Below are 24,032 nucleotides of genomic sequence, written 5' to 3' on the forward strand. Positions count from 1 at the left end.
TTTATCAATAAGTCATTTTATTCAAGGTGATTCATAATGTTCGAGTACATTATATGCTCCAAAATCGTACTGCAAATTGAGGAAGGTGATGTGGGGCTGTAATTCGTTGGGTTACTCCTATTTCCTTTCTTGAATATTGGTGTGACCTATGCTACTTTCCAGTCTTTAGGAACAGACCTTTCCTCAAGTGAGCGGTCGTACATGATTGTTAAGAAAGGCGCTATTGTGTCTGCATACTCTGAAAGGAACCTGACTGGTATACCATCTAGACCTAGAAGACTTGCTTTTCTTAAATGATTTGTTTCGCATCTCCTACATTATCTACTTTTATGTCACTCATGCTAACAGCTCTTCTGGTTTCGAATTCTGTAATATTTACTTCTTCTTCTTTCGTGAAGGAATGACGGAAAACTGTGGTCCGCAGGTGACATGATGTCAGCGATTACTACGACAGATCCCATGCAAGCGCGGTAGAATGTCTCCCATAGGGGTAGCCTAATACTGTCCCACCACCCTGCGTCCGTGGCGCGGCGCACGTTTGTAGCAGCCGTCCTATTTCACATGAAGGAATGAGTGTGTTGAGTGGCGTAATGTGAATAAAAAGAAATATTTATTATAGGTACCCAACTTTAATCAGTCAATTAGGCATCATAGCGGTACATATTCGCGAGAACCAGTAAACTTCCAACGCTGTCCGTTAGCTCGACAGGTATCCGATATAGTTGGAAGTTAATGTAATTACAACTAACAATGAAAACCGGCGTTGTCAGTTTGCAGATGTTTGTGACGTACCTACCTCCAGTTGCTGTTATAAATTTCTGCCAATTCAGTGGGTTTTAATTGCGTGACCGATATTATTAAGCGTTGCCTCCGTTGGTGTCTGGGATATGGTCACACACCAGTCGCGTGAGCCTGTAAATAATTACGTTTTCTTCTTAATAATTGCTATCTGAAGCAGGATTGTGGCCAGAAGAGTCAAACAGTACTGTTCCAAGCACTAACCAGTGAACTTTTAGAACTGAAACTGCTAATTAAACCTATAAAACTGTGAGAACAACACAAAGAGAGATAGATCCCTGGCAATTACGGAAGTGCTAACTGCAGCACACCCTGTTAACTGTTCGGTACTGTCGGCCGGGGTGGCCGAGAGGTTCTAGGCGCTACAGTCTGGAACCGCGTGACCGCTACGATCGCAGGTTCGAATCCTACCTCGGTCATGGATGTGTGTGATGTCGTTAGGTTAGTTAGGTTTAAGTAGTTCTAAGCTCTAGGAGACTGATGACCTCAGAAGTTAAGTCCCATAGTGCTCAGAGCCATTTGAACCACTTTGTTCAGCACTAAAGTTGCGGCTAACGGTCAAAATTTTTTACAAGCCCAGCAGGTCTGCTTAAAAATTAATATTCGTGTCGATGACGGAGTTTGTGGAGAGGACCGTTGAAGTGGTACAGCAGAAACGTGGTGCATCCGACGAGCCATCACGTTTCCAGTGATACACGGTCCAATCTCGATGTCCCGAGCCCACTACAGTCGTAACAGACGATGTCGTTGGGTCAGCGGTGGCCTGCTGCGGAGCTCCATGTTCAACAATGTACAGTGAGCGGTGTGCTCTGAAACACCTGTGTGTGCGCCAGAATTTGCTCTTTTGGCAGAGATGCCGCATATCACCATCCGTTCAGCATTACATAGCAGGGAAACCTCAGAACCCCCAAGTTATGTGAAGAGTCATGGACGTCCAACCACTAAGCGTCTAGAGGTAGTTTCACTGCCTTTCTATCACCTCCCGCATACGGTCACGACAGTAGCACGTGAATATTGGACCAGCTTCGCCGTCTTCGAGATACTCATTTAAGGCAATGCGTAATAATTATCTTCCCTTAGGCAAAGTCGCTTATCTCAGTTGAGATTTCCATTTGCAGCGCTTGTCATCGCTAGGGTAAGCCCCCGTCCGTCTCTGCTCGGTTTACATACTTTTCGTATTGCGTCACGGGCCCGCAACGCCACCAGGAGGGAACTAAACTCGCTGTGGGCAGTGGTCATAATGTTTTGGCTCATCAGTGTGTGTAGAATAAGTAAATGTAAGGATCATCAAACACGCAGACACCAACGCTGATACTACAGTCTACACACAGAAAAGAATAGATACTATAAGAATATTTCCATAAGCGGAACATATACCGACTGGAACGAGGGTGACTAGTTTTACCGATCAACCGTTTGGGCAGTAATTTACACAGAAATGCTCAACTTTCAAAATACGATAATTACAGAAACATTTGGAACAAAATAATTTGGCAATCGATATAGAACTTAAACTGAACCAACAACATGAATACACCAACAGCTATAGAATTCAAAAATGAAGAAAGTCCTACATCAGTAAATTGCATAAAAACCACTGATTTCTAGAGAAATACTATCATAAAGAAACCCATTTACGGAGTAGATGAATTTAACTTTCAGAGAAAGCCATAAACGATTATATTGGATCGAGATATCATCAAGTATCGAGATCGTATGTGGTTACCTTCAAAGCGAAATAACGCTTGATGGACGGAGCAAAGAGGACATAAAAACCCGACGGGTACACGCAAAGTAGGTAATCCCGACGAATCCACGTCTACTAGTATGAAACATGGGCTTCAATTTGAGGAAAAAACTTTTGAAAATGTACGTTTGGAGTAGATCACGGCATGCTAGAGAATCATGGACTGCGGGAAAACCAAAAAAAGAAGAGACTCGAAAGGTTTTAGACGGGATGTTATAGGAGACTGCTGGTGAGAAGGTTCTCCTCAGAATCGACTAAGAAACTAACATACGGAAAACACTCAAAGCAGACTGACAAGACGTGTGTAAAGATATCAAAATGTAACATCCATGGTATTAGAGCATTGGTTCCCAACCTGGAGGTAATTATCCCCAGAGAGGTAAAATGAAATTTTCTGAGGGATAAAAAGTAAACGATCATAGTCTGTTTCATAAAAGAATACATTGTCCATTGTAGGCTGTATTGTCCTCTTAGCTAATTTCGGTAGTGAGCCTTTATCAAGCACATTTGCTATGTCATATATTACTGTGCTCATCAAACAATGAGCATAAGTAAGTGTCGTGTGACTACGGCTTCCCGTCGGGTAGACAGTTCGCCGAGTGCAAGTCTTTCGATTTGACACCAAAAATGGTTCAAATGGCTCTGAGCACTATGGTACTCAACTTCTAAGGTCATCAGTCCCCTAGAACTTCGAACTACTTAAACCTAACTAACCTAAGGACATCACACACATCCATGACGGAGGCAGGATTCGAACCTGCGACCCTAGCGATCGCACGGTTCCAGACTGTAGCGCCTAGAACCGCTCGGCCACCCCGGCCGGCTATTCGACGCCACTTCGGCGACTTGCGCGTCGATGGGGATGAGATGATTTTTTGTAAATATGGTGTCAGTTTGATCCAGCAGTTACTATGAATTCAGACACAAAGGAATTGCAGACATTGACTTCGGGTCGGGATTGATTTAAATCAAGAGAATATCTAGATAACACTCCACACATCATGTTAAATGGAAAACTAGAGTCATCAAGGAGATATGCAAAATATGGTTTGTTCAAGAAAAGAGGGTACTGAGAGTAGCTGTGGGTGATGTGGGCAGATTTTTGAGATAACTGCGAGTTAGCAAAGTGATATATTGTTACAGCAAATTTGTACAATATAATGCAAATATCTCATTCTTTTCGTCAAGAGAGCTTTATGGGTAGTAAATTGTCAGTAAAATGCATGAAAACAAATAAAAGGATGGCTTAGTAGTCAGAGCATCTGCCTAGAAAGGTAGAGACACGGGTTCGAATCCCAGTCCAACACGAATTTTCAACTTCCCCCAATGATTTAAATCACTACCCACTCGCAGCCAATGTCTACAATTCAATAGTGTCTTAACATAAATATTTCCGTCGTTAGTTAAGTGGATCTGTAAAATTTCACTGAGGAGTTCAGAAAACTTAGAAAAGTTGTGACATTTCGTTCGTTGGCCCTTATGCTGAAGAGCTACAAGTTTGCAGTTGCAAAATATTTCGACAGATTTCCTGGTGAATATTAATTTTTAAGCAGACCGGCTGGGCTTGTAAAAATTTTTGACCGTTAGCCACAACTTTAGTGCTGAACAAAGTGGTTCAAATGCCTCTGAGCACTATGGGACTTAACTTCTGAGGTCATCAGTCCCCTAGAGCTTAGAACTACTTAAACCTAACTAACCTAACGACATCACACACATCCATGATCGAGGTAGGATTCGAACCTGCGATCGTAGTGGTCACGCGGCTCCAGACTGTAGCGCCTAGAACCTCTCGGCCACCCCGGCCGACAGTACTGAACAGTTACAGGGTGTGCTGCAGTTAGCACTTCCGTAATTGCCAGGGATCTATCTCTCTTTGTGTTGTTCTCACAGTTTTATAGGCTTAATAAGCAGTTTCAGTTCTAAAAGTTCACTGGTTAGTGCTTGGAACAGTACTGTTTGACTCTTCTGGCCACAATCCTGCTTCACATAGCAATTATTAAGAAGAAAACGTAATTATTTACAGGCTCACGTGACTGGTGTGTGACCATATCCTAGACACCAACGGAGGCAACGTTTAATAAAATCGGTCACGCAATTAAAACCCAATGAATTGGCAGAAATTTATAACAGCAACTGGAGGTAGGTACGTCACAAACATCTGCAAACTGACAATGCCGGTTTTCATTGTTAGCTGTAATTACATTAATTTCCAACAATATCGGATACCTGTCGAGATAACGGACAGCGTTGGAAGTTTACTGGTTCTCAGGAACATGTGCCGCTATGATGTCTAATTGACTGATTAAAGTTTGGTACCTGTAATAAATATTTCTTTTTATTGACATTACGCCATTCAACACACTCATTCCTTCATGTGAAATAGGACAATGCGTTCTCAAGCTACTATCATCGTCTAGAAGATATGTTAACCTGCCAGAATGTAGAGATGAGACACATACTTGGTTCTGACGCAGTCGATCTCTGTAAGGCTAGGACACGTTACCTCCCACTTCGCTTTATCCGTAAGCCGGAAATGTGACGTTAGTCTTTGTGTGAAACGTCACTCTTCTGGTAGCCGTTGGAGAGATATGATCGGTCTCAGCTGGGTCTTCCTATCCACGCTGAAGTTGGTAATGAAAACTTCCGTCATTATTATGCCTTCAGCCTGTTTCTCGTTTCGCAGGAGGGTATGAATGCTTCGTTTTCTTGCGGTAGCCGCTGTACTGCAGAAGTGTTGTACGCTACGTGGGACTGGTATCTTCCATAGTCGTCCTTGTTCCTCGTGCTAATTACTGAGTGAAACTGGAGACACGGTTCGGCCGAATTATAACAGGGAGGTTGTAATAAATTGTTGATCACATGTCCTGCAATTTTGTCTTAACTTGTTTAATGGTCGACTGGTAATTTTGTGTGTGTACCCGTTCCTCGTGATTATCCATCCCTCTCTCTCATCCCTTTCTCTCCGTGCGGTTTCTCGGTGGTTCTGCGATTACGATTACTGTATAAACTGGTGCAGATTGTTCCTCACTAACACATGACCTCCCTTCATGGAAACTGGAAATTTGTGGTTAGGACATGTGGCACCAAACTGCTGAGGTCCTCGACCCCTAAGCTTACACACTACTTAATCTAATTTAAACTAATTTACGATAAGGACGACACACACACACACATACACATGCCCGAGGGAGGACTCGAAAATCCGACAGGGGGAGCCTCGCAGACCGTGACAATACGCCCTAGAGCGCACGGCTACCCCACGCGAGCCACCGTTCATGACCCTTGAGTTATTTCCCACGTGTACATTAATGCCTGTAATTTGAAGTCCATTATCTTTGTTATTCTTCATCCTAATAGTTAAATTCAATAAAAATTTATGGTAATGTTCTTGTTCTCCTCTAACATATTTTTACGCACTTCCCGCCCTGTCGTTCCCGAGGTCACAATCTGCTCGTTCTGCAACACATCAAGCGGCTACTTTAATTTACGCTAGGTTTTCCATATTCCGCACACGCAGATAAGTGAATGTTCTCTGTTTCAGTCCATAAGGCAGTTTGCCTCTGTAACAGGCTATGACAACAGGGTAGGTGAACAGACTAAATCAGGTGCGCATATCAAGCAGCTCGTCTCAGTGTGAGGGCATTAATTCATGGTAAAGTTAAAAACGTTTTTATAGAAATAAGCTAATTGCGTTTAGGTAAGTTTTAATAGAATAAGAATAGCGTCAGTTTTATATACTCCAAATTAAATTCATCATTTAATGAAAACGTAGGCTTCTGCGGCCATTGTCACAGTCAATAATTTTTTTTCTGGCTTTGTCACCGCATTATCAGTACGTAAAACTACCGACGTTTCGGTAGCTGTTGCAAGTGACCTTATTCAGGGTGTTTTTCTTTGCTTCTGAATTTTTTTTATATGATGGGGTCCCTCCACGCCCACACCGACGTGTTGACCAAACCAAAAGTTCTATTGTCATCTCCGTTCAACATGTTAGTTTTCGAATCATGAGTCACAGGATGCGGGCTGTGATGTTGTCCATGCGTCTGGGTAGGATAACTCATTGACGTGGTCCATTAGGAGACACAAAGTGAACGAAAGCGATCGAAGGGTAGCTGTTTGTAAGGGCAGAGGGAAGAATGTGTCAATGCAAGCGCCAAGGGGGGGAAAAAAAACTGTGCGACAGTAGGACGGGTAGTAAGGGCAGTAGCGGCTTACTAGCTGCGACAGAGCATGCAAGGTGTGGTTATGTTAGTGCGAGATATCGTGCATCGTTATCTTAGTCGCTGCGGGTGCTCGTTGTAAATGGGTCAGTCCGGGCACTGCAGCTGGGCTCCTGTGAATCCTCCTGGGCCTGCTGCAGCAGCTGCGTACTTGTAACAGTCCGAGGTCCGATGTCGTCATACATTAGTGGGCGATCGGCCACAGATCAGCTCACAGTGTAGGGGGTGTGTGTGGCTGGTTGGCGTGTTGTGTACCGTACAGCACCCCTGCGATTGCCTGGTTTTCGACGGGTCGAAGATCTGGAGTTGCCAGTAATAGTTGTGTTGCAGGGCCTCGCCAGTACTGTTGTGTTAGCGTGCTATGAACCATTGATGTTTAGTTCCTTGCTAATAGTGTCTTTGGAATATTATGTTACTATCTATGGTTGTGGTCGCAGTTCCCCAGAGAAAGAATAAACGGGTTATGCGAGTTTCTCGTGTTTCTGTAAAATCGTGTGGAGAGTTTTTGGAATCCGTGCAAGAAGATATCTAGCCGATATTCCTCGTGAAGATCCGCGATGCGTGTGCAACGCGGAGCATTCCTTATGATTCTGAGTACTTTGTTCTGTATGAGTTGCAGATGGCGCAGGAGTGTGGGTGCAGTGTATCCCCAGACGGGAGCAGCGTACGTCATCAGAGGTCTAATAAGTGTGGTGTACATGGACCTGGACACCCTCCTACGTAGTGTGCTACAACTGTTAAGCATATGATAGTTGTTTGAGCCTCGCGTTTGCTTTGTTGGCCATATGTTGAATGTGATTCCCCCCCCCCCCCCCCCCCCCGAGTAGTTTCCGGTCCAGCCAGACGCTGATGTATCTGAACTTCTCACGGAAAAAACGTATTGGGCGTGCAAATAGTGTTACTGGGTTGCAGTGTTGATGTTTGCGCAGTAGTTTCGGTCTTCTAGTGAACAGAACTGCTTCGCACTTGTCGACGTTTACTCTAACACGCCATTTCACCAACCAAGGCTGTGCCGCTCTGAGTAAATGTTAGACGGTTTCCAGTCTTGCGTGAGGATGGCAGTGTCATCCGCGTAGATTGCCACCATCGTGTTGCGTGCAGCTGGAAGATCATTAATGTAGAGGTTAAACAGTACGGGCCCTAGGATGCTTCCCTGGGGTACTGCAGCCTGAATACCATGTCGTGTTGGTTGTTTGTCTTATACGTCGGTGTTGAAATTCCTGTCCGTGAGATATGAGTGTACGAGACGGACCAGCCCCTCAGGGAACCCTGCCTCGCGTATGTGGCCGTTGTGCCACAGGCGTCGAAGGTCTTTTCGAGGTCCAGGAACACCGCCTCAGTTGCACTGATTGTGTTGTATCCGTGTGTTTTGTATTCAACGACGCGGAGGAGTTGTTGTGTTGTCGAGTGGTGATCTCTGAAGCCGAATAGCTCCGGCCTCAGGGTGTCGTTTGTAATGCATTTGCCTAGTGAGCCGCTTTAGTATTACCTTCTCAACGATCTTGCTGGGCGCGCTCAGCAGACTGATGGGTCGCTAATTTTGTCGGAGGGAGTGGTCTTTCCCCGGATTCCTGAACATCAGGACCTTGTCCGTCTTACAAAAGGTGGGGAAGTGTTGGTGTTTAAGGATGTCATTCGGGATGTGTGTAAGGTATTCTATTGCTTTATCCGTGAACTCCTGGAGGACACGGTTTTCAATGCCATCGTGACCAAGGGCCTTCCTAACTGTGTTATGCATGATGGCCCATTTGACTTCAGCTGTGCTAGCTTGTCGGATGTCGTTGCGCGCTGGCTGGGCCAGGATGCGAGTGACCTCCTGGTCGGTCGGCAAGTGTGAACGCTGGGTCTGAGAGATCCAGGTTCGGTGTGAATGACGCTGCAAGTGTGGGGGCCATCAGTTCCGCTTTTTCTTCCGCCGAATATGTCGGTCCGTCGGGCCCTTGTATCGTGGGTGTGTACTGTTTCTCCCTGTTGAAGTGACGGGCCAGCTGCCACATGCCAGGTCGCGTGGTGTCCAGCCCTTCGAGTTTCTGGTTCCACTGTTGCGTTTTAAATGTTTAGATTTTGTCCCAGATTATTCCCTGGAGCCTTTTCTCGTGCTGTTTGAAGTGCTGGAGCCTGGCACGCTGCCAATGTCTCCTGAGGCGGTCCCTCTTGTTTCCTAGATACCTGCAGATGTGGCTGTTATGTAATTCTTATGGACTGTTAAGGATGAAGGGAAGGAATGTTAGAAATTCTTTATTGGTGTTTTTATTATTTCTTTTCATTGGTGGAAACCCGACGTTTTGACTGGTGCTTAAATTACTGCTTGTTGTTGGTGGAAGTCGGCGAGTGTAAAGCCAGGCACCAGTTGTGACTTGGCGTAGTTTTTCTGCTCCCTAGCGCCGGCTGAGGGGCGCCTGCGGCCGCTGCCATCTCCCGCGCACCTGTGTGTGGGTGGCTTCTCGTGATGTTTCGTCCCGTATCGCTGTTATTGTTGGCAGCCAAGACGTCGGAAGCCCGTTCCCGCGTTCTGTGTTCATATTGGCGGATCGCTTGGCTATTTCTATTGCCTCTCTAATCTTTCTCCTGAAAGTAAGAGGTTGTTTCACCAGTAAGCGAGTTCACCAAAATCAATCTGTTTGCAACGCTCATCCTGGTGTTCTACCAGCGCTGACGTGGTATGTTGTCTTACAAGGGGAGGCCGCCAATTGTGAAATTCAGATTCGATTCATACTGCGCATAATAAGAGCTCATGGCCAGAGGTGTAATGTGGCAAAGCACCAAGATGCACTTCTCAGCCGTTGTCGAGGAAATCGACAGTTAAAAGAAACAGTTGCGGTGAAATACTCTCTACGATTATTAGTTTTCCACAGCGTCGTGGCGCAGCGGTAAGCCCTCGGGTTTGTAATCCGAAGGTCACCGGATCGAATCTCGCACCATGCAATTTTTTTTAGTATTTGTTTTTTGTAATTCAAGTGTATATATATATATATATATATATATATATATATATATATATATATATATAATTCCCGGCAATCAGTTGCAACAATTATGCATATATTAAGTTGTTGAAAGTCGTTTGCCGTGGAAAAACTGGCGACTTCGAACATCATTATGTTTTCCGCAAACAAAGTTGTATTTCACAAATGATATTAATTGTCTTCATAATGTTAACCACGTATAGTTAACGGAAGACGTAGAAACGATATTCCGAAACGAATACGTATAGCGTAAGTCAAACGTTCGAATTAGAATACAGACCCCACGAACACAAGTTCGCTGTGGCAGGTGTGAAATATAAACTCCGTTATTCGCTCGTTACACTTGAATGACAGATGTTGAATGGGCCGAAACGAGCCGCCGCATAACAGCGTTGTTGCCTGCTAACTTCGAAAGAAGGTAGATCCGGTCCCTAGCGCAACTTATAACATCGTCGAAAATCAGTGGGGACGGGAGAGCTTTGATACACCCTGTCAAAAAAACGGAAAAATGGAGGCGGTACAAGTGGAGAGCGATCCGCCTTCACCAGCATGCATAAGCAATTCATTAATAGTTTTATATATATATATATATATATATATATATATATATATATATATATATATATATATATATATTTAATTTGAATTACAAAAAACTAATACTAAAAAAAAATTGCATGGTGCGAGATTCGATCCGGCGACCTTCGGATTACGAACCCGAGCGCATACCGCTGCGCCACGACGCTGTAGATAACTATTAATCGTAGAGCGTATTTCACCGCAACGGTTTCTTTTAACTGTCGATTTTTCTCGACAACGGCTGAGAAGTGCATCTTGGTGCTTTGCCACATTACACCTCTGGCCATGAGCTCTTATTATGCGCAGTATGAATCCAATCTGAATTTCACAATTGGCGGCCTCCCCTTGTTAGTCGGATATATCTTTCGTGTTCAGCTCACGTGAAGCAACACACGGGCGCGCTGGAGACGGCAGCGACCGCACGTAAATACGGAGTCTGCCAGAAAAATGTATATACTCTTTGTCAGGCTCTGTCAAGATATCGATATTGACGTTCGATTTGAGTTACGAGTGTGTTGTCTTTGGCTCAACAGAAATTCGTACTTTTATCTCGGTTTTGAGAAAACAAGATGGCGGGAGCACGCCTGACATTCGAGCAACGGAAATGTATTGTGAAGTAGTTTTTCAAGTTTGATAATGCCGCTGAAGTGCAACGTCAGTGGAGGCGGGAGTTTGAAACACAGGACTGCTAGCCCACCTAACAACTACACGCATCATTGACAAGTTTGAATTGCGTGAAACGATTTGCGATATTCATAAAGGAAGATCAGGAAGACAGCGTACAGCTACAAGTCCTCCTTCGTCGGCTCTCGTGTAGGAAATGTTTGTTGATTCTCCGCAGAACTGTGCTACGCAATGTGCACGTGAAGTGGGTTCAAAAATGGTTCAAACGCCTCTGAGCACATGGGACTTAACAGCTGAGGTCATCAGTCCCCTAGAACTTTTAGAACTACCTAAACCAAACTAACTTAAGGACATCACACACATCCATGCCCGAGGCAGGATTCGAACCTGCGACCTTAGCGCTCGCGCGTAACCAGACTGAAGCGCCTAGAACCGCTCGGTCACACCGGCCGGCCGTGAGGTGGCGTTAGCGGTACAAGTGTACTAAGAATTCTCAAAGCTGCAAAGTGGATAGTTTACGTTCCATGATTACAGCACGCGATTAATGATGACGATCCTGATCACCGTATGCAATTTTGTAAATGGTGTCAGCAAATGGTAAGTTGTTTTTGTTGTTGTTGTTGTGGTCTTCAGTCCTGCGACTGGTTTGATGTAGCTCTCCATGCTACTGTATCCTATGCAAACTTCTTCATCTCCCAGTACCTACTGCAACCTACATCCTTCTGAATCTGCTTAGTGTATTCATCTCTTGGTCTCCCTCTACGATTTTCACCTTCCACGCTGCCCTCCAATACTAAATTGGTGATCCCTTGATGCCTCAGAACATATTCTACTGACCGATCCCTTCTTCTGGTCAAGTTGTGCCACAAACTTCTCTTCTCCCCAATCCTATTCAATACTTCCTCATTAGTTATGTGATCTACCCATATAATCTTCAGCATTCTTCTGTAGCACCACATTTCGAAAGCTTCTATTCTCTTCTTGTTCAAACTATTTATCGTCCATGTTTCACTTCCATACATGGCTACACTCCATACAAATACTTTCAGAAATGACTTCCTGGCACTTAAATCTGTGCTCGGTGTTAACAAATTTCTCTTCTTCAGAAACGCTTTCCTTGCCATTGCCGGTCTACGTTTTATATCCTCTCTACTTCAACCATCATCAGTTATTTTACTCCCCAAATAGCAAAACTCTTTTACTACTTTAAGTGTCTCATTTCCTAATCTAATTCCCTCAGCATCACCCGAGTTAACTCGACTGCATTCCATTGTCCTCGTTTTGCTTTCGTTCATGTTCATCTCATATCCTCGTTTCAAGACGCCATCCATTCCATTCAACTGCACTTCCAAGTCCTTTGCTGTCTCTGACAGAATTACAATGTCATCGGCGAACCTCAAAGTTTTTATTTCTTCTCCATGGATTTTAATACCTACTCCAAATTTTTCTTTTGTTTCCTTTACTGCTTGCTCAATATACAGATTGAATAAGATCGAGGAGAGGCTACAACCCTGTCTTACTCCCTTCCCAACAACTGCTTCCCTCTCATGTCCCTCGACTCTTATAATTGCCATCTGGTTTCTGTACAAATTGTAAATAGCCTTTCGCTCCCTGTATTTTACCCCTGCCACCTTTAGAATTTGAAAGAGAGTATTCCAGTCAACATTGTCAAAAGCTTTCTCTAAGTCTACAAATGCTAGAAACGTAGGTTTGCCTTTCCTCAATCTTTCTTCTAAGATAAGTCCTACGGTCAGTATTGCCTCACGTGTTCCAGTATTTCTACGGAATCCAAACTGATCTTCCGCGAGGTCGGCTTCTACTAGTTTTTCCATTCGTCTGTAAAGAATTCGTGTTAGTATTTTACAGCTGTGGCTTATTAAACTGGTAAGTGATGACGAACAATTTGAAACGAAGGTAGTGTGGAGTGATGAGGCACAATTTAAACTAATGGGACCATGAATCGGCTTAACAGTGTGTACTGGGCATCGGAAAATCCGCATGTCTATGTGAATAAAGCGGTCAATCTATCAGGGGTTCAAGTGTGGTGTGGACTGCCATCTAGGGGTTTAGTACGACCATTTTTCTTTGATGCTACTGTCACTGGAGAAGTGTACCTGGAAATGTCACACACATCAATTTTGCCAGATTTACGTGCGCTTCATGGAGCTGATGCAGAGGTCTGCCGTAAAATACCTATGAATAACTATCCAGAGAGACCTTAAATGGAATGACCATATAAAACAGACAGTGAGAAAAGCAGACACAGATTCGTCGGAAGAATCTTAAGGAAATGTAACTCATCCACGAAGGAAGTGGCTTATAAGGCGCTTGTTCCCCCGGTTCTTGAGTATTGTTCATCTATCTGGAGTCCGTATCAGGTAGGACTGATAGAGGAGACAGAGAATATCCAACGAAGAGTGGCGCATTTCGTCACGGGATCGTTTAGCTGGCGAGAGAGCGTTGCGGAGATGTTAAGCAAACGCCACTGGCAGATGTTACAAGAGAGATGTTGTGCATCACGGAGAGATTTACTAGTGAAATTTGGGGCAGCAGTTTTCAGGAGGAGTCAGACAACATATTATTTCACCCCACATACTGCTCCCGTATTGACCACGAAGAGAAAATTCGAGAAAGTAGAGCCAATACAGAGGCTTACCGGCAATCATTCTTTCCACGCATTATTCGCGAGTCGAATAGGGTTAGAGGGATCAGATAGTGGTACCGACAGTACCCTCCACCACACACCATTAGGTGGCTTGCAAAGGATGATGTAGATGTATATGTACATGTCTTCTACCAACAGGACGTAGCGCCACACTACACCAAGCCGTACGAGCTTTCCTGAATGACAGTTTTCCGGGGCATTAGATTGAACGAAGAGGGCCCATTGAGTTGCCTCCACGGTCGCCAGATCTAACACCTATGGACTTTAACATGTCGGAAACTGTGAAAGATAACGTCTATCGACGTAAGCCACGCACGCTGGAGGAACTTTGCCACGAGATTACAGCGACACGTGCAGCGATATCCACTGTAACATTGACTAACGTAGTTGCGGCGACCGCTCCTCCTTCTGTTATGCGTAGAGCCGCCAACGGTGAACACTTTCAACGTTTAAAGTAACCGTGTGCTAAACTGAAGGGGGTATAACATGTGTGGTTAATTAATAAATGTAAAATAAACACGTAAGTAATACTTTTCGTTCCTTAAAGTACGTATACATTTTTCTGGCAGGCTCTGTCGAGTACTGGTGCACCTCAGCCGGCTCTAGAAAGCAAGAAAACAACGACACGTCACAACTGCTACCTGGTTTTCCATCCGCCGATTTCCACCAATCACATGCAGTAATGCAAACACCAATCAAAACGTCGGGTTTCCATCAATGAAGAGAAATAATAAAACACCAAAAAAAAACTTCTGACATCCCTTCTCTTCGTTCTTAACAGCCTATCAAAATTAGGTAACATCCACGTCTGCAGGTATATAAAGCCTAGTTTACACGACGACACTAGGTTGCACGCAACTGCACTATCAGCCACTGCGCATGCGCGTCGTGAGTTTGCGCAACTCGTTAGTGAAACTAAATACTTTCTGCGTGTTCCAACTTAATACTTGAGCTGCAGGGCAAAATTTATTGAGTTAGGAGCACGTATACAACTGAATTAAGAAAAATAGAACCAAGTGTAATTCTAGCTGTGGCAATGCTCTCGCCTACGAGACTAAAATCCCATCGTTCTAGTTGGCCAACTCTTTGCTACGAAATACTGTTGACAGGAGGGAAGTCTACACAAATTCAAGAAGTTGCATTCTTTATTCAATATTCATCTATTTAAAACGTCGCTGCAGTGCCCCCCATTCACATATGTTAGAATTTTGAAATATTGCCACTGGACAGACCTATCTTCAAGAGAGGAGTTTGCAAACCATTCTCTTCTTGATGCAGCCTGCTTCGAATAATTATTGTTGCATAAGGGAGCAATTGACAGGAATGGGGGAAATAAATACAGTAGAAGAAGAATGGGTAGCTTTGAGGGACGAAGTAGTGAAGGCAGCAGAGGATCAAGTAGGTAAAAAGACGAGGGCTGGTAGAAATCCTTGGGTAACAGAAGAAATATTGAATTTAATTGATGAAAGGAGAAAATATAAAAATGCAGTAAGTGAAACAGGCAAAAAGGAATACAAACGTCTCAAAAATGAGATCGACAGGAAGTGCAAAATGGCTAAGCAGGAATGGCTAGAGGACAAATGTAAGGATGTAGAGGCTTATCTCACTAGGGGCAAGATAGATACCGCCTACAGGAAAATTAAAGAGACCTTTGGAGATAAGAGAACGACTGGTATGAATATCAAGAGCTCAGATGGAAACCCAGTTCGAAGCAAAGAAGGGAAAGCAGAAAGGTGGAAGGAGTATATAGAGGGTCTATACAAGGGCGATGTACTTGAGGACAATATTATGGAAATGGAAGAGGATGTAGATGAAGATGAAATGGGAGATACGATACTGCGTGAAGAGTTTGACAGAGCACTGAAAGACCTGAGTCGAAACAAGGCCCCCGGAGTAGACAATATTCCATTGGAACTACTGACAACCGTGGGAGAGCCAGTCCTGACAAAACTCTACCATCTGGTGAGCAAGATGTATGAAACAGGCGAAATACCCTCAGACTTCAAGAAGAATATAATAATTCCAATCCCAAAGAAAGCAGGTGTTGACAGATGTGAAAATTACCGAACTATCAGCTTAATAAGTCACAGCTGCAAAATATTAACACGAATTCTTTACAAACGAATGGAAAAACTGATAGAAGCCAACCTCGGGGAAGATCAGTTTGGATTCCGTAGAAACACTGGAACACGTGAGGCAATACTGACCTTACGACTTATCTTAGAAGAAAGATTAAGGAAAGGCAAACCTACGTTTCTAGCATTTGTAGACTTAGAGAAAGCTTTTGACAATGTTGACTGGAATACTCTCTTTCAAATTCTGAAGGTGGCAGGGGTAAAATACAGGGAGCGAAAGACTATTTACAATTTGTACAGAAACCAGGTGGCAGTTATAAGAGTCGAGGGACATGAAAGGGAAGCAGTGGTTGGGAAGGGAGTAAGACAGGGTTGTAGCCTCTCCCCGATGTTGTTCAATCTGTATATTGAGCAAGCAGTAAAGGAAACAAAAGAAAAATTCGGAGTAGGTATTAAAATTCATGGAGAGGAAATAAAAACCTTAGGGTTCGCCGATGACATTGTAATTCTGTCAGAGACAGCAAAGAACTTGGAAGAGCAATTGAATGGAATGGACAGTGTCTTGAAAGGAGGATATAAGATGAACATCAACAAAAGCAAAACAAGGATAATGAAATGTAGTCTAATTAAGTCGGGTGATGCTGAGGGAATTAGATTAGGAAATGAGGCACTTAAAGTAGTAAAGGAGTTTTGCTATTTGGGGAGCAAAATAACTGATGATGGTAGAAGTAGAGAGGATATAAAATGTAGGCTGGCAATGGCAAGGAAAGCGTTTCTGAAGAAGAGAAATTTGTTAACATCCAGTATTGATTTTAGTGTCAGGAAGTCATTTCTGAAAGTATTCGTATGGAGTGTAGCCATGTATGGAAGTGAAACATGGACGATAAATAGTTTGGACAAGAAGAGAATAGAAGCTTTCGAAATGTGGTGCTACAGAAGAATACTGAAGATTAGATGGGTAGATCACATAACTAATGAGGAAGTATTGAATAGGATTGGGGAGAAGAGAAGTTTGTGGCACAACTTGACCAGAAGAAGGGATCGGTTGGTAGGACATGTTCTGAGGCATCAAGGGATCACCAATTTAGTATTGGAGGGCAGCGTGGAGGGTAAAAATCGTAGAGGGAGACCAAGAGATGAATACACTAAGCAGATTCAGAAGGATGTAGGTTGCAGTAGGTACTGGGAGATGAAAAAGCTTGCACAGGATAGAGTGGCATGGAGAGCTGCATCAAACCAGTCTCAGGACTGAAGACCACAACAACAAATGTTAAATATATTAATTTGTATAAATATATTAATTTGTAGACTTAGAGAAAGCTTTTGACAATGTTGACTGGAATACTCTCTTTCAAATTCTGAAGGTGGCGGGGGTAAAATACAGGGAGCGAAAGGCTATTTACAATTTGTACAGAAACCAGATTACAGTTACAAGAGTAGAGGGACATGAAAGGGAAGCAGTGGTTGGGAAGGGAGTGAGACAGGGTTGTAGCCTCTCCCCAGTGCTATTCAATCTGTATAGTGAGCATGCAGTAAAGGAAACAAAAGAAAAGTTCGGAGTAGGAATTAAAATCCATGGAGAAGAAAGAAAAACTTTGAGGTTTGCCGATGACATTGTAATTCTTTCAGAGACAGCAAAGGACTTGGAAGAGCAGTTGAACGGAATGGACAGTGTCTTGAAAGGAGGGTATAAGATGAACATAAACAAAAGCAAACCGAGGATAATGAAATGTAGTCGAATTAAATCGGGTGATGCTGAAGGAATTAGATTAGGAAATGAGACACTTAAAATAGTAAAGGAGTTTTGTTATTTGGGGAGCAAAATAACTGATGATGTAGAGAGGATATAAAATGTAGACCGGCAATGGCAAGGAAAGCGTTTCTGAAGAAGAGAAACTTGTTAACATCGAGTATTGGTTTAAGTGTCAGGAAGTCGTTTCTGAAAGTATTTGTATGGAGTGTAGCCATGTATTGAAGTGAAACGTGGACGATAGTTTAGACAAGAAGAGAATGGAAGCTTTCAAAATGTGGTGCTACAGAAGAACGCTGAAGATTAGATGGGTAGATTACATAACTAATGAGGAGGTATTGAATAGAATTGTGGGAAAGAGGAGTTCGTGGCACAATTTGACTTAAAGAAGAGATCGGTTGGTCGGACATGTTCTGAGGCATCAAGGGATCACCAATTGGGTACTGGAGGGCAGCGTGGAGGGTAAAAATCGTAGAGGGAGACCAAGAGATGAATACACTAAGCAGATTCAGAAGGATGTAGGCTGCAGTAGGTACTGGGAGATGAAGAAGCTTGCACTGGATAGAGTAGCATGGAGAGCTGCATCAAACCAGTCTCAGGACTGAAGATCACAGCAACAACAACATGTTAATAATTGTTACTGTTAATGTTAATAATTATTGGTTTTCATGAAATAGCGTCATCACCAAGTAAAACCGTATTTTATAGCATGCGAAGTGTTCTCGATTGTAATGCACGCAACATGATATGTAATTTCAGTTCAGACGACAGTTCTTCATGCATTACAATAGCTTTATTCCTTATCACATAATTAGCGCCATTTAGAAGAAATATGAACAGTTCTGGTGACATTCTAAGATAATTAAAAGAACTACTTGGATCTTCCGTTGTAAATTATTTCAGCAAGGATGCTGAGCAACCGAGCTGACGTCTTTTCTTCATCCAGTCACGAATCGAAACAGGTTTCTTTTTTTTTTTTTTTTTCTTACGTAGCGATTCCACGCAACAAGTTTTAACTCCATCACAACTTGTGCGAATTGCATCTGCCAAAACTTTCAATTTAGACACGACTCAGGGACCCACAAAACGACGAAACTGAAGTGTATACAGGTGTCTCCGTGTCTACAGTCATATATGATACCACTTGCGTGCAACTCATTCCACGCAACGAGTGGCGCAACTCAATGTCGTTGTGTAAAGTAGGCTTAAGAAACAAAGTTTCCTCACTCAGCAGTAAACAAAAACACGCTGAAGAAGGTCATTGTGCACAGTGCGACAGTTTCATATATCGACACTGCACTCACAAACCCAGAATAAAATTTATTGTTCATCATTGAAATTTACCGTGATTCCTCGGAATTTGAATTTCAATCTCAAATAATCATCACAGCACTATCGCATGTTGCAGCACAATCGTAATCAGCATACTAAGGTCGTGGGGCATCGAAGATCGGAGGGTAGTTGCCATCCCTCAACACGTCTCAAAAATGAAATGCAGGTCGACTGCAAAAGAAGAGAGACAGTCAAATTGGGTACGCAAGTCTGCAAGCACAGTAGTTCTGGAGGGACCTTGAATTTCTGGGGAATCCACGGGAGAGGCGAGGAACGGAGCCCGCTTTTTGTTCTCGCCCCTTGATTAACTACCACCTCCCGCAGTAATCAGGGCCGGCCGAGTTAATTCCTGAGGGGATAATCGGTTCCTCCGCTGCCGATAGGTCCCGCAGGGTCCAGGGTAAACGACCGCAGCTGCGCAGTCAACCGTTGGCGCCGGCGCACGCTGCCCAAACTAGCGCACAGCGCATGCGCTGCGGACGTTACCTGCGCAACAGCTTAGTTCGCTTCCACGCCGCAATTCGTCGCCCGGCGGTCGTAGCGCCCCTCCCTCCGTATTCGACCCATTTATGCGGGCACGCGGAGGCCCGTTTATCGTTAACTGGTGCGTGTCACCTGGATGACGGTAACGAACAGCTACATCACACATGTGCGTAGTTTGTGCTGGTCGTATATTGCAGCGGACAGCAATTTGTGGAAGGGAGGCGGACGGCAGAAGTTTCAGAGAGTTGCGGCACACATTCATTGTTGTCTGCATGGAAGAGTCTGACTGTGGAACTCCACATTAGCAGACACCTCCGGTTGTGGCGTTACTGGTTAATTCTCCCCTCTGAACAATAATCATAACTCTCCAGTTGAGCAAACAGGCCTGGGGGCACCAGGGGGCTACAAGTAGATTACATACTGGTAAAGAGATTTCCAAACCAGGTTTTAAGCTGTGCAAAGTTTTCTCGGGCAGGTATAGACTCAGACAATAACTTTATTGGTTATGAACTGCAGATTGAAGCTCCAGAAACTCTAAAAACCAAAGGCTTGAGGATTTCCAAGGGAGCATTAAGCAACGTTTGACTGAACCACGCCGGCCGGTGTGGCCGTGCGGTTCTAAGCGCTTCAGTTTGGAACCGCGTGACCGCTACGGTCGCAGGTTAGAATCCTGCCTCGGGCATTGATGTATGTGATGTCTTTAGGTTGGTTAGGTTTAAGTAGTTCTAAGTTCTAGGGGACTGATGACCTCAGCAGTTAAGTCCCATAGTGCTCAGAGCCATTTGAACCATTTTTGAACTGAACCACGAGTGAGAACGCATTATAAAAATAGGTTTCCTTGAGAGATGTAATGGTGAAGGCACAGAACATCAAGTTGGAAGTACATCACCATTCTGCCATGCAGTGAAACATCTTGTAGTAACATCGGTAGAACATTACTTAGGAAATCAGCACACATCGCACCATTTACATTGTCATCGATAAAATTGGGGCCATTTATCCTTCCTGCTATAATGCCGCACCATACACTAACCCGCCAAGGTCGCTGATGTTCCACTTGTCGCAGCCATCGTGGATTTTCCGTTGCCCAGTAGTGCATATTATGACGGTTTGCGTCACCGCTGTTGGTGAATGACACTTCGTCGCTAAATAGAACGCGTGCAAAAAATCTCTCATCGTCCCGTGATTTCTCTTATGACCAGTGGCAGAACTGTACACGACGTTCAAAGTCGTCGCCATGTAATTCCTGGTGCATAGAAATATGGTACCGGTGCAATCGATGTTGATGTAGCATTCTCAACACCGACGTTTTTCAGATTCCCAATTCTCGCACAATTTGTCTGCTACTGATGTGCGGATTAGCCGCAACAGCAGCTAAAAGAATCTACTTAGGCATCATCATTTGTTGCAGGTTGTGGTTGACGTTTCACATGTGGCTGAACACTTCCTGTTTCCTTAAATAACGTAACTATCCAGCGAACGGTGCGGACACTTGGATAATGTCGTCCAGGATACCGAGCAGCGTACATAGCACACGCTCGTTGGGCATTTTGATCACAATAGCCATACATAAACACGCTATCGACCTTTTCCGTAATTGGTAAACGGTCCATTTTAACACGGGTAATGTATCACGAAGCAAATACCGTCCGCATTGGCGGAATGTTACGTGATACCACGTACTTATACCTTTGTAACTTTTACAGCGCCATCTACTACAAAGCGAAAAAAGTGGTCCATCTAAAACATTCGTAGTTCTTTACGTACTACACGAATATGTAATAAAAATGGGGGTTCCTATGTAAAAAAACGCAGTTGATCTCTGTTTGACCTATGACAGCGCCATCTAACGGGCCAACCGTAGCGCCAGCTGGTTTCCCCCTTGAAGCTAGACGAGTTTCGGTCTTTGTAGTTTTTTGTTTGATGCTTATTTCATGAGATATTGGGCAGGGTCACTATCAATGGACCAACCTGTATAGGTCTACACAAGGGAGATGAATCTGAAGGCAATTTTAAAGAAACAGAAGAGGATGTAGGTGAAGATGAGATGAGAAATATGATATTGTGAGAAAAATTTGACAGAAGTATAAAAGGCCCTAGTGAAAATGAGGCCCCTAGAGTAAACGAAACTCCATCCGAATTACTGATAACCTTGGGAGAGTAGCCCATGACAAAACTCTTCTATCTAGTGTGTAAGTTGTATGAGACAGCTGAAGTACCGTCACATTTCAAGAGAAATGTAATAATTTCTGTTCCAAAGAAAACAGGTGCTGACAGGCGTGTGTAGTACCCAACTATCACTTCAATAAGTCGTGGTTGCAAGATACAAACACGAATTCCTTACAGAAGAATAAAAATGAATATCACCAGACTGTCATTCTAAGGAGTCACAGTTGCAGAATACTAAAACTAACTGCTTACAGAAGAATGAAAAAACTGGTAAAAGCCAGTATCGGGGCATATCAGTTTGGATTCCGGAGAAATGTAGGAACATGGGAGTCAGTACTGACCCTATGACTTGTCTAAAAATATTGGTTTAGGGAAGTCAGTCCTAAATTTATACCATTAGTAGACGCAGAGAAAGCTTTTGACAATCTCTTGAAGGTAGCAGGGGTAAAACACAGGTTGCGAAAGGCTGTTTACAACTTGTACAGAAACCCGATGGCAGTTACAAAAGTCGAGTGTCATGAAAGGGAAGCAGTGGTTGAGAAGTGGGTGAGACGTGGTCGTAATGCATCGTTGACGTGATTCAATCTGTACATTGGGCAAGCAGAAAAGAAAACAAAAGAAAAATTTCGAGTAGGAATTGAAGTTCATGGAGAGGAAATAAAAACTTTGAGGTTTACCGATTATACTGTCAATATGTGAGAGACAGCAAATGACTTAGAAGAGCAGTTGAACAAAATTTACCGTGTCTTGAAAGATATAAGACGAACATCAACCAAAGCAAAACAAGGACAATGGAATATAGTCGAATTAAATCATGTGATGCTGAGGGAATTAAATTAGGAAACGAGGCACTTAAAGTAGTAGATGAGGTTTGCTATTTGGACAGCAAAATAGGTGATGTGGCCATTGAGAGGCTATAAAATGCAGACAGCCAATGGCAAGAAAAGCGTTTTCCAAGAAAAGAAATTTGTTAACATCGAATATAAATTTAAATGTTAAGAAGTCCTATCTGAAGGTATTTGTCTGCAGAGTAGCCATGTATGAATGAGAAACATAGACAAGAAGAGAATAAAAGCTTTTGAAATGTTGTGCTACAGAAGAGTGCTGGACGTAACTAATGAGAAGGTACTGAACAGAACTGAGGAGAAAAGAAATTTGTGGAACAGAGTGACTAGAAGAAGGGGTCGATTGATAGGCCACATTCAGAGACATCAAGGGGCGACAACTTCAGTACAGGAGATAATTGTGGGAGGGGTAAAAATCATTGACAAAGATATCGGCGGCAGTAGTTATTCAGAGATGAAGAGGCTTCCACAGAATAGAGTAGCATGGATAGCTGCATGAAACCTGTCTTCAGAATGAAGACCACAACAACAAACAATGACATTATAGAAAGAGAAGTGGAACTAAATAAAAATGGGATGCAAGATACGACATTGCAAGAATAATTTGACACACCTCTGACAGACCCAAAGCAAAGCACGTCACCTAGAGTAGATGGCATTTACTCAAAATTACTGAGTTTCTTGGGAGAACCAACCATAATAAAGCTATTCCACCTGGAATGTATGATATATCAGGGAGGTGAAGTAATATCAGACTTCAAGAAGGAAGCTATGATTCCTATTGTGTACAGCTTTGTACACAACAGTAAGGAAAGGTGGAAAACATACTGGTGTGGCAGCTGATTTTGTAGGAAAAGTGGACAGAAGTAGAAACGATTAGTGAACAAGTAACAGAAGATTTGCCGCAAGGGGTAGCCACGCGGTCTGAGGCGCCTTATCACGGCTATTGCGGCTGCCCCCGTCGGAGGTTCGAGTCCTCCCTCGGGCATGGGTGTGTGTGTGTGTTGTCCTCAGCGTAAGTTAGTTTAAGTTAGATTAAGTAGTGTGTAAGTCTAGGGACCGATGACCTCTGCAGTTTGGTCCCATAGAATCTTACTACAGATTTCCAAGTTTCCAAAACAGAAGATTTACTTAACTTGTATTTCCCCAAACATACAAAGGCTCATTACAAATGATGCAACAATATATGGAGTCTATCTCATACAATAGCAACAGCAATAATGTTCGAGCCAGGTCTAGGTGGAGTTTTCGTGGCGTCCTGTAACGAAGTGGCTCCAAGCACGAGTGAGGTGGGTCATTGCCATCCGCCCTTCTATACTGTTTTTTATTAAAAGTGAAACTCCTCCAGGTGTACTTAAGATTTCATATTTATTTGGCTACTAGTTTCGACGTTGCATCAACTCCATCTTCAGGCCTGTACACTTTGATGAAATCAATTGTGTGTGGGTGAGTACCGAAAGTCCGCCACAAACAATTGATTTCATCAAAGTGTACGGGCCTGAAGATGGAGTTGACGCAACGTCGAAACTTATAGCCAAATAAATATGAAATCTTAATTACAGCCGGAGGAGTTTCATTTTCAATAAAAATTATACCAGCTGATGTCCCACCATCATCCAGTTTAAATATGGATGTGCGAAGATTTCCTATACTGTGGCGGTAGGGGGCGCTCTTGGTACAGAGCCACTTCAGGTGTGGCCCCAGCAGGCATGCTCCATTGGGTCCGCTGGATCCTGCACGACCGCTATCGACATTGGAAAGAAACGGGAAATTGCGTGG

The sequence above is a fragment of the Schistocerca americana genome, chromosome 1, assembly GCF_021461395.2.
Source record: "Schistocerca americana isolate TAMUIC-IGC-003095 chromosome 1, iqSchAmer2.1, whole genome shotgun sequence".
Taxonomy (NCBI): domain Eukaryota; kingdom Metazoa; phylum Arthropoda; class Insecta; order Orthoptera; family Acrididae; genus Schistocerca; species Schistocerca americana.